Source organism: Arvicanthis niloticus, chromosome 10, assembly GCF_011762505.2.
Source record: "Arvicanthis niloticus isolate mArvNil1 chromosome 10, mArvNil1.pat.X, whole genome shotgun sequence".
NCBI classification, from domain to species: Eukaryota; Metazoa; Chordata; class Mammalia; order Rodentia; family Muridae; genus Arvicanthis; species Arvicanthis niloticus.
Window position 1 is genome coordinate 20,253,482 of NC_047667.1, and position 17,114 is coordinate 20,270,595.

General features: G+C 46.5%; 1 protein-coding gene and 1 pseudogene across 1 annotated transcript in view; both read right to left on the reverse strand.

The window, feature by feature from the left end:
- Mapkapk2 (MAPK activated protein kinase 2) overlaps positions 1 to 17,114 on the reverse strand; it is a 44,829-nt gene that overhangs the window by 19,943 nt on the left and 7,772 nt on the right. The window lies entirely within an intron of this gene.
- LOC117716699 (U6 spliceosomal RNA) lies at positions 600 to 693 on the reverse strand (annotated as a pseudogene).

Here is a 17,114-nt window from a genome sequence, read left to right on the forward strand (position 1 = left end):
CAATGATTTCATCTTCTCAATCCACACCGCCCTCAGCCACTTAATGGAGACAGTACAGTGTCTAAATATGTATCAAGTATATATCAAAATATGCCATAAGTTTCTCAGTAGGAGACAACAAAGAAACAGAAGCATAACCCTTCCCAGATGGCCTGCAGACCAATAACCAACTGACTGTAAACAGAGGATTTGTCACTGCCCACAGTACTACCACACACACAGTGACCTGTATGCTCCACACAATTACTCAATGCTAACACACCATGGCAGCTGAAAGCTGAGCTGTGCTGCCAAGGACTGGTACTTAACCTGTAATAGGTGAAACTCATGAACACTGGAAAATGAAGACTACACAAAACATGTAACTTGGAAGTATGCACAACAAAGACCCACAGTGACTAGCTTTAGGAAAAGCAACAGCTTGGACCTGTTTTCAAACTAGGCTGCCCGTCTCCCATCCAGATCACTTTATTCTACTTCCTGATAGGAAGGAACAAATTACTTCAATTCCAGCTCTCCACGATGATCTCCAAGGGCAACGTTGCCCCACAAACCTAACAGAGACCCATCCTCTGGAAAGTGAAGGAGAAATAAAACTCAAAAATATGGATTGCTTCATGTATGTGCATGTCCTGTGCAGGGGCCATGCTGGTCTTCTCTGTATAGTTGCATCTTTAGTGAATGTGGTAGCACCAAACTAGATTGATGCTTGCCCCCCAAGGCACCCTCGGCAGTTATCTGCCAAAAATGTTCATCATCACTGTTTTGGGGAGCACAATGCATATGCATCTATTAAGTAATAAAGGCCATAATGTTGCTAATTCCCACAAAGCATAGACAACATCAACTTCTACCCTACCCCAACTCTCCTGCACCCCCACCACAAAGATGCATCTAGTCAATAATATCGCAGAAAAGAAAGGCTGATTTAAACCAGAGTCCTGATAAAGCTAATTTTAACAGTAGCTTTCTCATCAGATAGAAGCAAGGATTAAATGATACAACGGTGAACAGAACGTATGCAGCTCATGTTTTTAGTACCGAAGGTTCAACATGACCTCACGCTGAGTACCTTAACAGCAAGGTCAGTCGGATGGGCAGCACTCTGATGAACATTAACACATCTGATGTGACACTGCGTCACCCACATTCTGCACTGCACACACAAGAACCACATCAGAGTGCCACTGCTCGGTTCTAGGCCACACTGTGAAAACTGTGCTCCTTCTCAGAAGAGAATAACCAGGCTGTGGCAGATCTGAGGACCACAACACAAGAGAAATGGTTCAAAAAACTAGAGCAATGGGCCTAAAGAGACAGCCCTCAAGATGGAGTCAAGGGCTCAAAGCAGACAGTCCTAAAACCCCACACAGTGCCACCAAAAAGGGACTAAATTCTACTTTTCACAGTGGCAGCAAGCAGGTCAACAGTAGTAAAGTCTTTTAAGACTGCCACTTTCCTCTCCCTGAAATAGCTGGGCAGGCTCCAAGGAGAGCCCACCATCTTGGAGAGCATAACTCGGTTGAAGAGTAGGTTCGTTTTAATCTCAGACAGTCAGAAGACAGGACAGTTGGCCAGAAACAAGCAGCAGCCTCTAGTACCCAAGCAATCACATGCCAGCTACTTACCCAGGAGAAATGAAAACATCGGGCTCACAAGAAAAGGACCTGTGCAAGGAAGCACTTGGAGCTTTATTCGTCAGTTCTCAAAACTGGAAACAACCCAAAAACCCGTCCATAGGAGAAAAGATAAGCAAATCATCGTGCCCACACAACGGTTCAGAACTCAGCACAGGGAGTAACAGACCGCCAACACATGCAGCCATGTGGATAAACCTCATACCACAGTTTGTGCGCACATACACACAGGCACATGCATACACTCAAACACACATACACACAAGTGGAGTGGTGTGTGAGTATGTGTATCCATCTTGTAAAGGGGTACATATTGGTATGGTTGAGAGGGGAATGGAGGAATTTACTAGAGTAATAAGCTTTTGCTATAGAGACTGGGGTTGTATATGGAACCCCTGTCAAGCTTCATCAAATTAAGATTTTTGTATCTCATTGCTATTTCATTTTACCACCCCCCCATCTTCCAAAAAAGACCTACACACATTAGCATATGCATGCTGAAAGTACAGGTGAAATGCGCTGGTGCCCAACCCACTCTGAAATGTGCCCGGCAGACACAGTGAACTGTTCAGACAGGTCAGCTCAGCGTGGAAATGGTGACAGAACAGTGTGGCAAACGGCTAGTGGGAGAGTGAGGTGGCTGGGCAGATGGCACTAAGCACATCACAGTAAGACGCTACATAAAAGAGAAAGAACAGCCAGGCTCCAGGACCACAAGGGGTGGAGAGGTAGCTGGAGGTCACGGAGGCAAGTGTACAGAGTGCTCATTTCAACCACAAAGGGTCTCAGGCAATAACTGGGAAAGGCCAGGCTGACCTGGTGACACACAACTCTGGCCAGCACAGAGCAAATGTAAGGCTGGCGCTCAGACCTTGGATGCCATCGATTCCTGCTCATGGGACCAGCTGCATCATGTGACAGTCTGCATCAGTTAGAGCACGCGAGATAGCCAAGTATTTATAACATTTCTAGAAACCACTTTTCTAGATAGAAACCAAATACACAGATGTCAATCAGAGCCTCACTCATCTCCAGCAGTTCCACACAGTCCAAAAGCAGTAGCCTGCTGCTTCACCAATGGCTCCTCGAGAAACGGCCTGAAGTCCAAGCAGCCCTTGACCACAGATGCTCTACTCTGCAGATGAGCCACGGCAAAACTCTGAATCAACAAGCAGAAGCCCCTCCCTTGGCCCCAGTCTTACCTCTCTCCCACCCCTCTCTCCTCCCCCCCCCCCACCCCAGTGTGTGTATGTGTGTGTTTCTGGCACAAAGAATATCATAAAAGTCAAAGAGAATTAAAGAAATAAATTTTCTAGATGAAAAGAAAAATCACTCATAGTTTCAAAAGTCCAATTTCAGTAATTTTAAGATTACCTTCTCTGCCCCCACACAGATCATCTAAATCTGGCCCCACAGATAACATGTGACAGACTTTGCTGAGAGATCAAAGAATATGCTAGAAAGCAGAGCAAGCTGGTGTTAACTTATGCACTACAATTAGCTTACTGAGAAATTACAGACAAGTTACGTTCGCCGTTTTCTTCCCTATATGATGATCTAAGACATGCCTATCTTGTGGGTCTCCCCAGAAAAGCACAGGACACCAGCGAACCCCTCCTGGCTATCAATGCCTACAACTGGCCAAGCTTTCTCTCATCCTCGCCCTTCTGGTTTCTGGGGACCCTGACCCTCAGGGGCTTCTGGACTCGGGATCTTAGAGGGAGTAAGTAAAAACGTACTCTATAGCAAAAGTCTCTATAGCAAAAGCTTATTACTCTAGTAAAAAAAAAAAAAAAAAATGTAAAAAAAAAAAAAGTAAAAAAAAAAATGAAAAAATTCATTTAAAGTAAAAACGTCTCACAAAGCAAAGCAACTGCTAGCCATGGGTATGAGGTAAAAGATGGGTGGTGAGTGCCAGCTTAGAGGCTATGGTGCTTTAAATGAGAAACTTCCAGTACAGACTCAGACAGCACATAGTCCCCAGAATGGTGGCACTGTTTGGAAAGATCACAGCCCAGGTGGAGAAGAAAGTAGTAACTGGGGATCTTTGAGCATTTAAAAGCCCTACTTCCAGTTTCTCCTCTGTACTTCAAGAAGTACTCTCTTAGTTCCTGCTCCTGCCAACAGGCAGCTGCTGGCTACCATGCCTGTCTGCCATGATGGGCTCTCACCCTTCTGAAACTGTAAGCCAAAATAAACTCTCTCCTTAAACTGCCTTTGTTTGGTCATGGTGCTTTATCATGGCAACAAAGTAACAAGTACAGAGGTCAAGACCCCAAAGAGGAGCCTGAGGAGCCGAGGAAGTCCCTGCAGTGCCTGGGGTAGGCCAATCCTGCTCCTACCCTGGATTAATACTGCCAGTCACCAAGATCCTCATCACACAAACTAGCAGGAGAACATCTAGATCCAGATGGGCCACAGTGCAAGCAGAGCACTGACACAAGGCTAGGCCTAAAGAGGCAGCTGTGCTACAATGTCAGCTCTTCCCCATACAAGCGCACTGCATTCTGACTGGAACCCTAAGATAGATAGAGACACTGACCAGAAGGTGATGGACAGGCAGCCACTACAGCATTAGGCTCAGCCACCGCCCTGCATCCTAGCCTTCAGGGGCTTGGGTAAAAAGCGGACACTGCCTAACAACCTGGAAAAAGTGAAGATTTCCAAATACATAAAGCTCCACAAGGGGTATAAGTTTCCATCTCGACCGATTCATCTGGAAGTTATCTAAGGTCGACCCCATTAGCAGTGATGCATCCCCAGCTGATGGGGGAGTCATCCCACACACCTCTGCCTCTCATGTGTTCAGGCCTTCTCCACCCCTCAGCCCACCTCTACCTCAGTGAAGAGGTTCCTTTCCTACCAGAGAATAGTCTTGGGGAGTCGCAGCTGCTGGTCTTTCCAGATGCCCTGGAGGCTAGGAGTCTGCAGGCACAATCCCAGTTGGCAGTGGTGGCTAATGCTACTGCTTCTCATATCAAAGCTGGCCTCCCCAGTCTCTGGACAAGTAGTTAGGACCAGCATGGGCCCTTCCTTTCTCCACAGGGCTTGCCCCTCCCCATTTCAGTAACTAGGCCTCTTGTTACTTATAAGACCAGAGAACATGCCAAAGGATACCCCACTTAGTCCTTGCTGAGAACATACTAACTCCTCTGTAAAAACTCAAATGGGAAAAAGCAGACTAAAACCAATTAAACCAATACAACAGAGATAGGAAATCTAGCTAAGCCCAAATCCTCCCAGCAGGCTTCCCATCAGGGACAGCATACAACCCCAGGAAGAAGCTGACTCCTACTTGTCCCTCAGGATAGATTTTTAGAACAACCACACTATGCCAGAGAGGTGGCATGCACCTTTGAACCCAGCACTTGGAAGGCAGAGTGATCTATGAGTTCAAGGCCAGCATGGTGTACAGACTGAGTTCTAGGACAGTCAGGACTGTTACACAAAGAAACACTGTCTCAAAAACAAAAAGGAAGAAAGGAAGGGAGGGAGGGAGGGAGGGAGGGAGGGAGGGAGGGAGGGAGGGAGGGAGGGAGAGAAGAAATAACCAGACCCCTGCAAGTTGCGCCCAGGAAGAACACTGAAGCCCTCAACTGGCTCTGGAAACCCCCTTGGCCTAGGTTTGTTCCAAGTAAAAAATCCAGTTAAGCTTTCCAGATATTTCTCAGGAGCCTGACATCTACGAATCATTCATTCACCTTCAACCAATACCAACAATGCTCTAAAAACCATTCCAATCAGGACTCTGAAAAAATAGATAAAACGTGTTGGAGATGGTTCAGTGGTTAAGAGTACTTACTGCTCTTCCATAGGACATGGGTTCGATTCCCAGCACATAGATGGGAACTCTATTCCCTGGGGATCTGGCACTCTCTTCTGGCCCCTATAGCCCCAGGCATGTTATATGTAGTACTCAGACAAAAACACAGGCAAAACATGATACATATAAAATAGAAAAAAAAAATGTTTATTTAATTAAAAAGTATTTTTAAACTTCCACAATCCCTAGTCAACCTATCTCAATTTATTCACAATTCTGAATTTCACTATGTATATGATGAGTTAAGTGAGTGTCTTTATCTTCTGTTGTTCAAAGCCCCAGGGCCAGTGAGGAAGAGAGAAAACCTCCAAGTCACCTGCTTCTTCCTAGCTGTTCCCTCAAAGGTCAGTATAGCTGCCTGGCATTGTAGTCAGAAAAGAATGCAGAGAGATAAAAGCAGGCTAAATCTCACTCCTCCCATGGCCAGGATTAGCAAGCAGCTGCCTAAGGACCCCAGCCCCCCTTCCCTGGGCAGCCTGAGCCTCTAGCAGGAGTGCCTGCCAACTGCTCATTCACCCCCACTCTGCAAACTGCACTTCCCAGCTCGACAGATGTAGCTGCTATTCATTGCTTCCAAGACAGGACAAAGCTTCCCCAGAAACACAAAGCAAAAGGGCTTCAGGCAGAGCCACCTTTAACAGAAGCCACCTGCCAGATCCCTCATCCACCATAACCCCTCCCCCACAGAACACATGTACACATACATACACAACAAACACACAAGCTTTTTTTCTAACCTCTGCAACAGGTGTTAGCTCAGTTCAGGTGACTTTCTCTGAATCACTAGGCAGTTCTCTCAGAAAAGGAGTAGTTATTGTTACTTCTCAAATAGTAAGCCATAGGATCCTAATGAGAGAGAGAGAGAGAGAGAGAGAGAGAGAGAGAGAGAGAGAGAGAGAGAGAGAAACAGAGACAGAATCAGAAAGACAGAGAGACAGACAGAAAGACAGAGAGACAAAGACCTTTATGTCCAAATCACAAAGTATAACCATTTCTGTTACTGTGAACTTCTCAGGCCTTTCCTTTGGCAACACACACTTGCAGAAATGTCTCCCACCTAAGGAACACTGCAGGATTTGCTTCAGAGCTTGGAAAAACGAGCAGCCCCTTCTTTATAACATCACCTAGTCCCTAGATCGTATCTTCCACTATCTGGAGCAAAGAAAAGCACTGCTTATGTTTCCTTTTCTATGACTTCAGCAAGAGCAAGGAGCAGGTGAGTGAATACACATACACACACACACACACACACACACAGAGAGAGAGAGAGAGAGAGAGAGAGAGAGACAGAGAGAGAGAGAGAGAGAGAGAGAGAGACAGAGAGAGACAGAGCCTTTGCTATTTGGGTTTATTGATGATGGCGCTTCTGCAGGGACCATTAAAAACTAGGAAAACTAACAGAATTTATACATCACTCACATCACAGTCAATTGCTTTTATTTTATGTATATGAGTGTTTTGTCTGCATGTTTTGTCTATAAGTGCAACACATGAGCGTAATACCCAAGGTGGCCAGAAGGTGTCAGATCCCCTAGAACTGGAGTTTCAGACAGTTAGTTGTAAGCTGCCAGGAAACAAACCCAGGTCCTCTGCAAGAGCAACAAGTGACCTTAAATACTGAGCCATCTCTCCAGCTGTGAGCCAGCTAGTTTTAATCCCATATGAAGCCTTCCCTGTCTCAACCCTCACCGGCCACCTTACCTTACGTTATCAAGAGCACCTGGGTGGCTGCACTCATGTACAGATCTGTGGTGGAAGCCATAAACACCATAACCATCACACATGATCTAGGTGAGCTCAGCCACCAGCACCCCTAATTCCAGCAGAGAAACCTGAAGGGAGCAGGAGGAAGATCACAGGCCTTGACAGTAAGGATTCCTGGGTACTTCTCACCCAACTGTCCTATTAAGACCAGATAAATAATGGCATACAGGCAGGGACACACAGGCACAAGCAAAGACACAAACTCAGACACAGAAAGGGACACACACTCAGACACAGGCAAGTCACCACCATTGCTCAAAACCTTCATATTTAAATTACACATCTCAAATCTTCTTTCAAACTTGAAAACAGCATTCCTTACTCCCCCAAGGGAAACTATGTATTAAACAGATTCCACTTTGGGTGAGGAAACACAGCACTTACACCTTAGGATGAACTTAGAAAATAAGCCTCTGGCCACCTCTTTGCCTTCTTGGGATGTGGACTTTCTACTTTGCTCACAATGAAGCTGACCTTGAAATATATCTCCTGATCTGTGTCGTTGAGCACAAACAGTTGCATGCAAAAGTGTACACACACACACACACACAGAGAGAGAGAGAGAGAGAGAGAGAGAGAGAGAGAGAGAGAGAGAGAGAGAGAGATCTAATACTACCCAACACACAGGAGACCTCTCACAAGCTAGCTGCTGTTCTCTGAAAGTTCAGACTATTCCTGGCACATGTGTTTCTCAGAGCACCTTTGACAGAGCTGCTGGTTGTGGTTAGTGTCTGGGCACCATCAAGAGGCCGGGGAATTCCTCCAGCTCTGTGCATCCTGGAAGGGAGGAAGCCCTACATTAGTCCTCCCTCTGTCATCTCGGTTGCATCAGAAGAAAACTCATGGGCTATCACCAAGCAGTAATGAAGGAACACTATTGAAAACTAAAATTTCAGGGCTGGAGAGATGGTTCAGCAGTTAAGAGCACTGGCCACTCTTCCAGAGGGCCTGGGTTGGATTCCCAGCATCCCTACCTGATGGCTCAAAACCATCTGTAAAATCAATTCCAGGGAATCTAACACCCTCTTCTGGCCTCCACAGGCACAAGGCATGTACTTCCATACATGCAGGCACAATACCCAAACACATAATAATAATCATAATAATAACAACAACACCACTCTAAGATGTGGGAGACACTGGGTTTGAAGGGAATGCTGACAGCCTTTCTTCCCCACTCCCCAAGCAGTCTCAGCGGAGAGAACAAAATCAAGGTCCCTGCCAGCGCCTTCTAGCACCCATCTAGACTCCTCCCTCTACTCCTCTCAAGGCTATGGAAAATTCTTTGGCTTTACTCATTTCTTTGTCGCTGTAGCTGGGTAGGGCTATGTTAATAGTAACTGTTGCTGAAGCTGGTGCTTAAATACTTGATTTAAAACACTTTATTGTTTAAATACCAGCTTTGCCTCTAAAGCAGCCAATCCCTGAACGCCGCTTGCTGATTATCAGCTGGGAAACACCACTTTTCTTATTGGAGATGCTGAGCTGCTGGGTGCTGAGGGGAGGATGCTGGTGTGGGGCAAAGGCTTCAACTCTCCTCAGGGCCTCTTCTAAACTCCCAAAAGAACAAAGAGGTAGAAATATGGATCCTCTCCTGCCATATCACTGCACCTTGGGGAGTTCTGGGCACTGGGCCTGCATGTGGGAATACCAAAGAGTGAGCACACTACTTATCCCCTGGAGCCAAGCTAGCTGAGAAGATGTGGGGGTGACAGTAATTCAAGTCTGCAACCATGATCAACTGCCCCTGGTCCATCTATAGTTGGGTTTGCCTGGAATGACAGAATTTGTGCAGATAAGATCTTGTATGAGTCTCAGAAGATGAACAAAACCCCAGTAAGAAAAATGCAGAAGTATAATCATGTGGAAGGTGTCAAGGAAAAAGGGGATCTGCATGTGCAGCAGGGAGCGGGGCTGCCTGGAAGACTGAGGGTGCAAATAGAGGTGGACCCCAGCTTTCTGTGATACCAGATTGGGGGCTTTGTGCTTAGGAAGTAGGAGTGTCTACTAAAGATCTCTAGACCAAAGCCATGTGGATGGCTGAGTTCCTCAAGGTCTCAGAAGGAAGCAGTTGGGCATCCTTAAGGGCATGTGCTAACCATGCAGAGTGACAACAGCAGGAGAGGACGCAGAGAGGAGAAAGGTACCTGTGGCCATTCCAGCTGGGTCCTCCCAGGGATCCAGATCTTTCCTCAGTCTCTCAGCCAGGCCTGACAGCCAAAAGGATCCTGGGAATGCCACTGCATCTCCCTAGAGCCCCTGGCTACTGAGGCTCCCTGAAAATGTGCCTGGCAGGGTCCACACTGCAGACTGCTAGTCCACTTGCTGGGACTAAGCACAGGCATGGGGTGATGCACTTTGCCACAGTCTAAAGAAGACTACAAGGCCCAAAGGATTTGTATAATAAGATCAAAACAAAATTTTTACTCAACAAACAGTTATTACATTGTTTTTTTAATATGTAAGGTTTTCTTGAAAAAGAATAAAGCTACTGTCACTAAAGAATTTAAAAATCAGCTAGACAGATGGGTGGTTGCCAGACCTGGGCAATTCTGCCTTGGGAATAGTCTAAAAATACACACTCCTAGCCAGGGAGGGAGGTGATACAGAACAAAATATGATGACATGTCTCATGAAAATGCTATGATATCGGCTAGCAAGATGGCTCAGCATGTAAAGGCACCTTCTGTGCAAGCCTAAGGACCAGAGTCTAATCTAGGGCTCCATAAAACACAGGAGAACTGCCCAGAAAGCTACACCTTCAGATGTTATCCACAAATGAATCTGATGGTCAGTTTGGGTTAGGGCCCACAAGACTAGATGAGTCTCTCTATGATGGGATGTTATCTGAAACAAACGAATTAAACATTTTGAAAAGATCCTTTTGTAAATGATTGATTTCTGGCTGTCCTTTCCCAAGTCCCTCCATGTATAGCTCAATCTGGATATAGAATGACTGTATCCAGAAAATGTTCTGTGCTGACAGAAATGTCCTCTACTTGTGCTGCATAACCCAGCAGCCAGCAGCCAACTCCTGGGCACTACAGATATAGACAGGGCTTATTTCATTTCAATTTAGATAACTACATCTGAGAACACAAAAGCTATTCTCATATTGGCCAGAGAGGTTTCTTCAGAATAGGACTTATGTACTCAACTATGGAATCCAGGGGTCAAAATTCTGACCCCACTCCTCCCCAGCCTGAAGACAAGATGATTAAGTCTAACAAAAACAGCAAGAGAGGAGACATCTTATATTCCCAGGACCTGAAGTACAAGAAACAAAGAGCCTAAACAAAGACTCTCACCAAGAGGACTTTTACCTTTTTCTCCCAGGAAGACAATGAATTCAACACCTGCCCTGGGCAGTCCAACATCCTACCAGCAAGGAGCCCTCACTCTGAAGGATGACCCAGAACAGCCCTGGAGGACTAAAGCCAGGGCCTCAAAGCTGGGCTGCACTGGAATCCTGGGGTTGTGTTGCAGTGCAGAAAGCTAAGATAAACGAAGTTAACCTGAGCAAAAAAAATTAAAAAATAAAAAAATAATAAAGGAAGTCAGTTAAGTTCTTGACTTTTCCAAGTCTCACAAAGTTTTCATCATGAAAATATATCCTTTCCACGTTTCCAAATTCAACTGGACTCCTGCCCAGCTCCAGCCCAGAGGCCAAAATCAAACATGACCAAATTCCACATTACCATGAGTGATGGCTGAGGCTTTGCTCTCTGCCTCACACACACTGCTTGTGCACACAGTTCACATCTACCAAGAAGGTGGTTATCGGAGTTGAAAAACAGGAGCTGCTTCGACCTTTTGAAATACCATGTGAGCCCAGACCCAGGGGGCAGGAAGAGCCTAGGTGGGCACCAGGGCCCACTTGTTCCATTCAGCTGGCCTGCTGCAAAGACAAGCTCTCAGAGGAGGACAGAAAGTAAGACAGGAAAGAAAGTCCTCAAAAGACTACATGAAGGAAAAAACAGGGAGGTGGACGCAGACGACAGACAATAAACCATTCAAGATAACACACTTTTTTTTTTTTTGAAGTTTACTGGAAGATGGGTTTTTTTTTTTTCCCTACTTCTTACTCTATAAAAAGAAAAAAAAAAAAATGTTGCAACTTCCTTTGTCACAGCACATGCTTAGGAAAAAAACAGGCCTAAGGCATTGCTTCACTTTCTCAACTGTGTTAACGGATGACCTTCCTTCCCCAGCCCTGCCCTCTGCTCACCATGTGCTGAGATGACCAGGGCTGGGTTCTGCTGGGCCTCCTCCTATATGCCTAGACACAATGAACGACCTGGAGGACCGTGAGGCCTGAGGAGGGAGGACAGGAACTCGGCTGCTTCAACTCCAGCCCCGCACTCCTTAGGGTTCTCATTCCTATCCAGCGCTGTCAATTAACAGAAACATTCTCTCCTTGGTCAAACAAAGGGGAGCAGCCGCAGTCCCACCCACTTCCTAGAGACCAGCTGCTGTCTACAGACTTGACCGTCCCCTCCATAGATTGGATCAGGTGTGTGTCCATCCAGTGTCCTGGGCTGCACCATGAAGTGATCCCACTTCAACCCACCCTGTCTTCGGGAGCCCACCCATGTGTCTCTGTTTCCTTTCCTGGCCACCTGTGGCCCTTTCTCTGCCACCTATTACCTGCTCCCTGAACCTTCCACTGATTCATTAATAAAACTAATAATTAGACCAGAGGAGGATCTAGATTGGACGGTAAACTGGAGTGGCCATGCCTTTTCTCATTGATTTTATACACTCTGTATAAAACTGTAAACTCCAAAGACAAGGCCCACAAACCACCCTTATCATTATGGCAAGTTGTACAAATAAGCATTCATAAATATTAAAAACAGAACATTGGTTGCTAGGTCACCTATGTTCTAAATTATAATGGGACCATGGAAGAACTCCAGAGGCAGAGCTGAGAACCACAAAAGGACCAGGTTTTAGTTAGGCGTTCTCAGAGCTCATGAAGGTAGTCCATACTGGCTATCTCAGCACACAGGATGTCAAAGCAGAAAGACCATAACTTTGAGGTCAGCTCAAATTACACAGTGAAATCCTGTCTGAAAAAAGAAAAAAAGGGGGGAAAGGTTATAGAGTTAGGCATTTCCATCATCTCTAGCTTCTGGCCTTGGCTATTCCTTCTGCCTGATATACCCTCTTCTACCAAGTACATTTGAGATTCACCCATGAGTCACTTCCTCCAGGAAGCCTTTCCTATGAAAACTAAACTTGCCAATGAAAACTAAAACACCAGGCTGGAGAGATGGCTCAGCAGTTAAGAGCACTGACTGCTCTTCCCAAGGACCTGGCTCCCAACCACCAGTAACTCCAGTCCCAGAGGATCTGACACCCTTTGTGGGCACCACATGTACATGGTGCATGGTCATATAAACAGACAAAACATCCATATACATAAAAATAAGTTTTTAAAAATTAATATGAATATAAACAATAGAATACCACACAAAGAGACAGACAGACAGACAGACAGACACTGACTCCTGGCATTTCAGATGCTTTTCCCTTTTTATTTTCTACTCTGTACCCACTAATATCTGACAAGTCATATCATTTAATTAGTGTGCTCCATCTTCCCCTACGAGAACACAAGCCCCCTGCAGATAAGACTGGTTTTTGTCTGTTTTATAAGCTGATATGTCCCCAGAACCTAAAATAATGCTTGGTATTCAATAACTGCTAATGAGTTAATTATTCTGAACATGTTTCCTCTTTTGTAAAAAACTGATTTTGTGGTACCACTGCAAAGACTAGTGCACACAGCATCAGCTGCATTGTCCCATGCATGTACCTAGTACCACTACAAGGACTAAAGAGGGTGTACCCAGCATCAGCTGTATAGTCCCATCCATCACACCTGCTCCATGGGAACTTGTTATTAATCCAAGAGCCCCTAGAGCAGCTGAGCTTCCCAGAGAGGTCTTAATGACAGAAGGGTGATATGAATCAAAGCCAGCATGTGGCTCTGATGTATCCAAGGGGAGCTACAAAAGTAGTTCTTGGCACTGCTAATTTTCTTTTTCTTACTTACATCTTATGGAGGTGGGGGGTAACACACACACACATGCCACAGCACACGTGTGGGGCCTGATGATCACATTTAAGTCAGGCTTAGCGGGGTACCCAGTGAGCCATCTCACCAAACCTAATCAATCCAGGTACTCTGGATCTGGGGGGGTGGAGAGAATGGGAGATTACCCTAAAGCAAACCCTGCTTAGAAATACAGGGTCTCCTACACTGCTAAAACAAGAATAAAACACACACACACACACACACACACACACACACACACACACACACCATCTTGAAGCCTCCAACCTCCTCTCATCTCACAGCAGAGATGCGGATGAGGTGTAAGCCCAAGGGATGACAAAGATCACTTTCCCATTCCAGGATAATGCAGACATCTGGGCCCCTGATGGCCGGTCAGCAGGGAAGACAGGAGGCATCGTGGGGAAGCAAGCATTTACAAACACTGGGTGAGTGAATAAAAAATACTGCAGCCAAGGGGAGGACAACATAGCCCTGGCCTGCAACAACAACAGCAGCAGCAAGAAGCCTGGTTGAGAATGGCTTTCTGGGTAGCTCTCTCTACACTTCTTCCCAGCACCAAGCCACTTCCCCAGCAATGGTTTGTAGTAACAATGAAGGAGGGGCATTCAGTGCACAAGTGTTGCTAAGTCAAGTCTGAGCCTTCCGATTTACAGAGATACTGAGGGAAATCCAAACATGGCCTAGGACTTGCTCGGGGCCACAATGGTAGGGCTGGAAACAGGAGGTCTCTTGGGTTCTACCTCCTATGCAAGCTTCAGGACATAGGAGATAGTAGCCCCGTGAGACTGAAAGCTCTGACCTCAGACCGGGCAGTGTGACGCTCACCGCTAGTCTGTCTTGCAACACACAGGCGCAAGGCCAGCGGACAAAAAACACTGGTTCACATCGCATCTATGTTGCTGCTGTGGGTCTAGAGCTAAGCAGGAACTGTAGGGAAGTTGGCACACTTCACATGTATGACAGGAGGGTCTTCTTCACAGAGAAGACAGTGAGGGCTCCCAGAGAGCGAGAGGGGAGGGCTAAGCATTAACTCTTGTAATTCTCCTGTTAAGAATAAGAATCCAACCAATGGAAACACAAAGTATCTCCTTGAATCAGAAGATTTGAGTGGATGGAGGAAGAATCACCCAGAAGATAACCCTGGAGCAGCTGCCAGGAGACGGGCAGCACCTCATACTGACAGCAAAGGGGTTTTACTATGGCCCCGGCTTAATCTCACAGCCCAGCCAGCACTGTCCCATCCAAGTGTGACCACTAATCCAATCCTGAGTTTTGTTTTTACTGAGAGCATCAAGTCACTATGCTGAGATAAGAGGACAGGATTGGTAAGAGCTGTGAGCAGAGAAAGCTGACAACCTGAGGACTTGAGCTCAGCCCAGGGAACCGAGAAAGTGGAAGAACAATACCACAGCAGGCGCACGTACACACATGCATGCACACACACACACACACACACACACATGCACGCAGGAACACACACATACATGAATGTATACTAAATAAATAAATAAGTGCTTTATAAATTAAAAACAGAAAAGATGATATAAGGAAAAAAGATGCAGGTTTCCAAGGAATTAACCACCTAATCTAGTCCTGAACCAAACATCCGGCCCATGAAGAAATAAACACACTTTAAGATGTTTAGTAACGCCAGGCAGTGGTGGCGCACGCCTTTAATCCCAGCACTTGGGAGGCAGAGGCAGGCGGATTTCTGAGTTCGAGGCCAGCCTGGTCTACAGAGTGAGTTCCAGGACAGCCAAGGCTATACAGAGAAACCCTGTCTCGAAAAACCAAAAAAAAAAAAAAAAAAAAAAAAAAAAGTTTAGTAACAGGTAAGGGTCTCTTCCATTTGACAGCAAGGGTTACATGTTTTTCCACTTTGTTTTGTGGGGCAGAAGGAGCAGGAAAGAGTTCTAGGGGTGGAGCCCAGGACCCTTTGCATACACGCCAAGCACATACTCTGCTATGGAGCGATGCCTCAGCTTCAGGACTCACTTGGAAAAGACTTCATGAAAGACCAGTCTTGGTAAGGGACAGAAAAAGCCAATGTAGTTAGAAAGGGGAAAGGGGGTGGGGTGGGGGACAAAGAAGATACAGAGATGGATGCAAAGGAATGGGAATAGGGGAACAAAACAAGTAAATATTGAAACATGGGGGGCTGATTAGAACCAGACCTGGGAAGCATCTGCCTAAGTCATTATAACAGGCAGGCAGAAGGAACCCAACAGGGATGCTGTATGCTCACAGCTGGGCTGCAGACAAACTAATCCACAAAGCACAGCACTGGGAGAGACCCCCATTCCACTGCTGACTGCTTGCTCTCAGTGCTGGCCTCGCCACTTCACTGTCCCCGTACTCCTCCGGCACTTCTCTCTATTGCTTCTTGTCTGCTTCACCTCAATTCAATCTTATTTCCTTTCAAAGAATCTGAGGCAAGGTGACCGAGTTCATGACATGAGCAGACTGTGAGATCCAGGTGAGGAGTCCAGTCACTCCTTTCTAACAGCACAGAGGGAGGGAAAGAGAGCAGAGAGCAGATCAAGACATGAGCATCCCTGCCCTGCTCTGCGGGGTGGGCAGCACGGTGCCTGTGAGCTTGGCACTCTAAGGAGGAGACGGAACAAAAGATTATGATTCATTTTGTTTTCTTGCCATGCCCTAGATGCCAGTAGGAAAGGCATGAAATACCCTCTTACTAGCCTAGCTTCTCCAACACCACTCTAGGATACCGGTGGTCCCCACCAGTCTACCTGCATTCCTAGGATGCTCTGAGTTCCTTCCACACATGGCCCTACCATCCTCTGTTTCCTCACTGCAAGAAACTTCAAGCTCTACAGAATGGCCAGCAATCTACAGACTCTTCCCTTCCTGTCTTCCCTCCCCAGCTCCTACAAAGCCTGCTCCTTAGGAGTCTATTAGCTTTCTCTTAAAAACTAGAGGCTAAGGATGAGAAACAGAGAATACCTGCGATTCTGAGGACAGGGGCCCTTCTGTCACCGTTAAAAATAAAACTCTTACCAACTATACCCAGCTCCTCCCATCTAGAGGCTGAGGGATTGATGTAGAAGAAATGAGGCCCTGGGGACAACAGACTAGAGAGGACAGGCAGTTAACTCCCCCGAGGCAGAGGACTTCTCAAGTCTTCCCTCTTGGCTCCTAACACTCATCCCACATACTCTTGCCCCTCAAACAGACCTTGATTCCAGGAAACAGACAGAACATGGTCTGAGCCATGGCTTGTATCAACACCTGTCCAAGGACCGAATGCTCAGATAGAAGTGAAGGAGATATCCTGCCCATTGTCTCTAGCTAAGAGACACTCTACCCCACAGCTTCCACATCTTGCTCCACAGAAACCCCAGCAGTTAGAGAAAGAAGTCAGATAGATACGATACACCTAGACGATACCTCTGCCACTGCAGTGAGAGAGTAAAAGGCCTCTGTCCTTGGTGTCCTTCTTAGGTGGCTGAGTTAGGAGGCCCTGGCCCAACTCAGCAAGGAGGTACTCGGAAGCCAAGGCCCAGCTACTCCTGGAAGTCAATATAATGAGGTCATACTTCAGGATGTGGTAACATGAGGCCACACACTGTGGGGCAAACAGTGTAACCTGGGAATAGGGCGAGAGGACACAGACATAGCAAACTCAGTCCCAGGCCAGACAGGATAGGCACTGGGGGCAGACTCATACCCACTGGCAAGAGCTAAGAAGCAGGCAAGCATAGCAGAAGGTCTGACCATCTGCAAACTTGCTTGCCTTCCTCTGTCTGGCCCTCTCCTGCCTGAGGAATGGCAAGGCAGCCCCTGG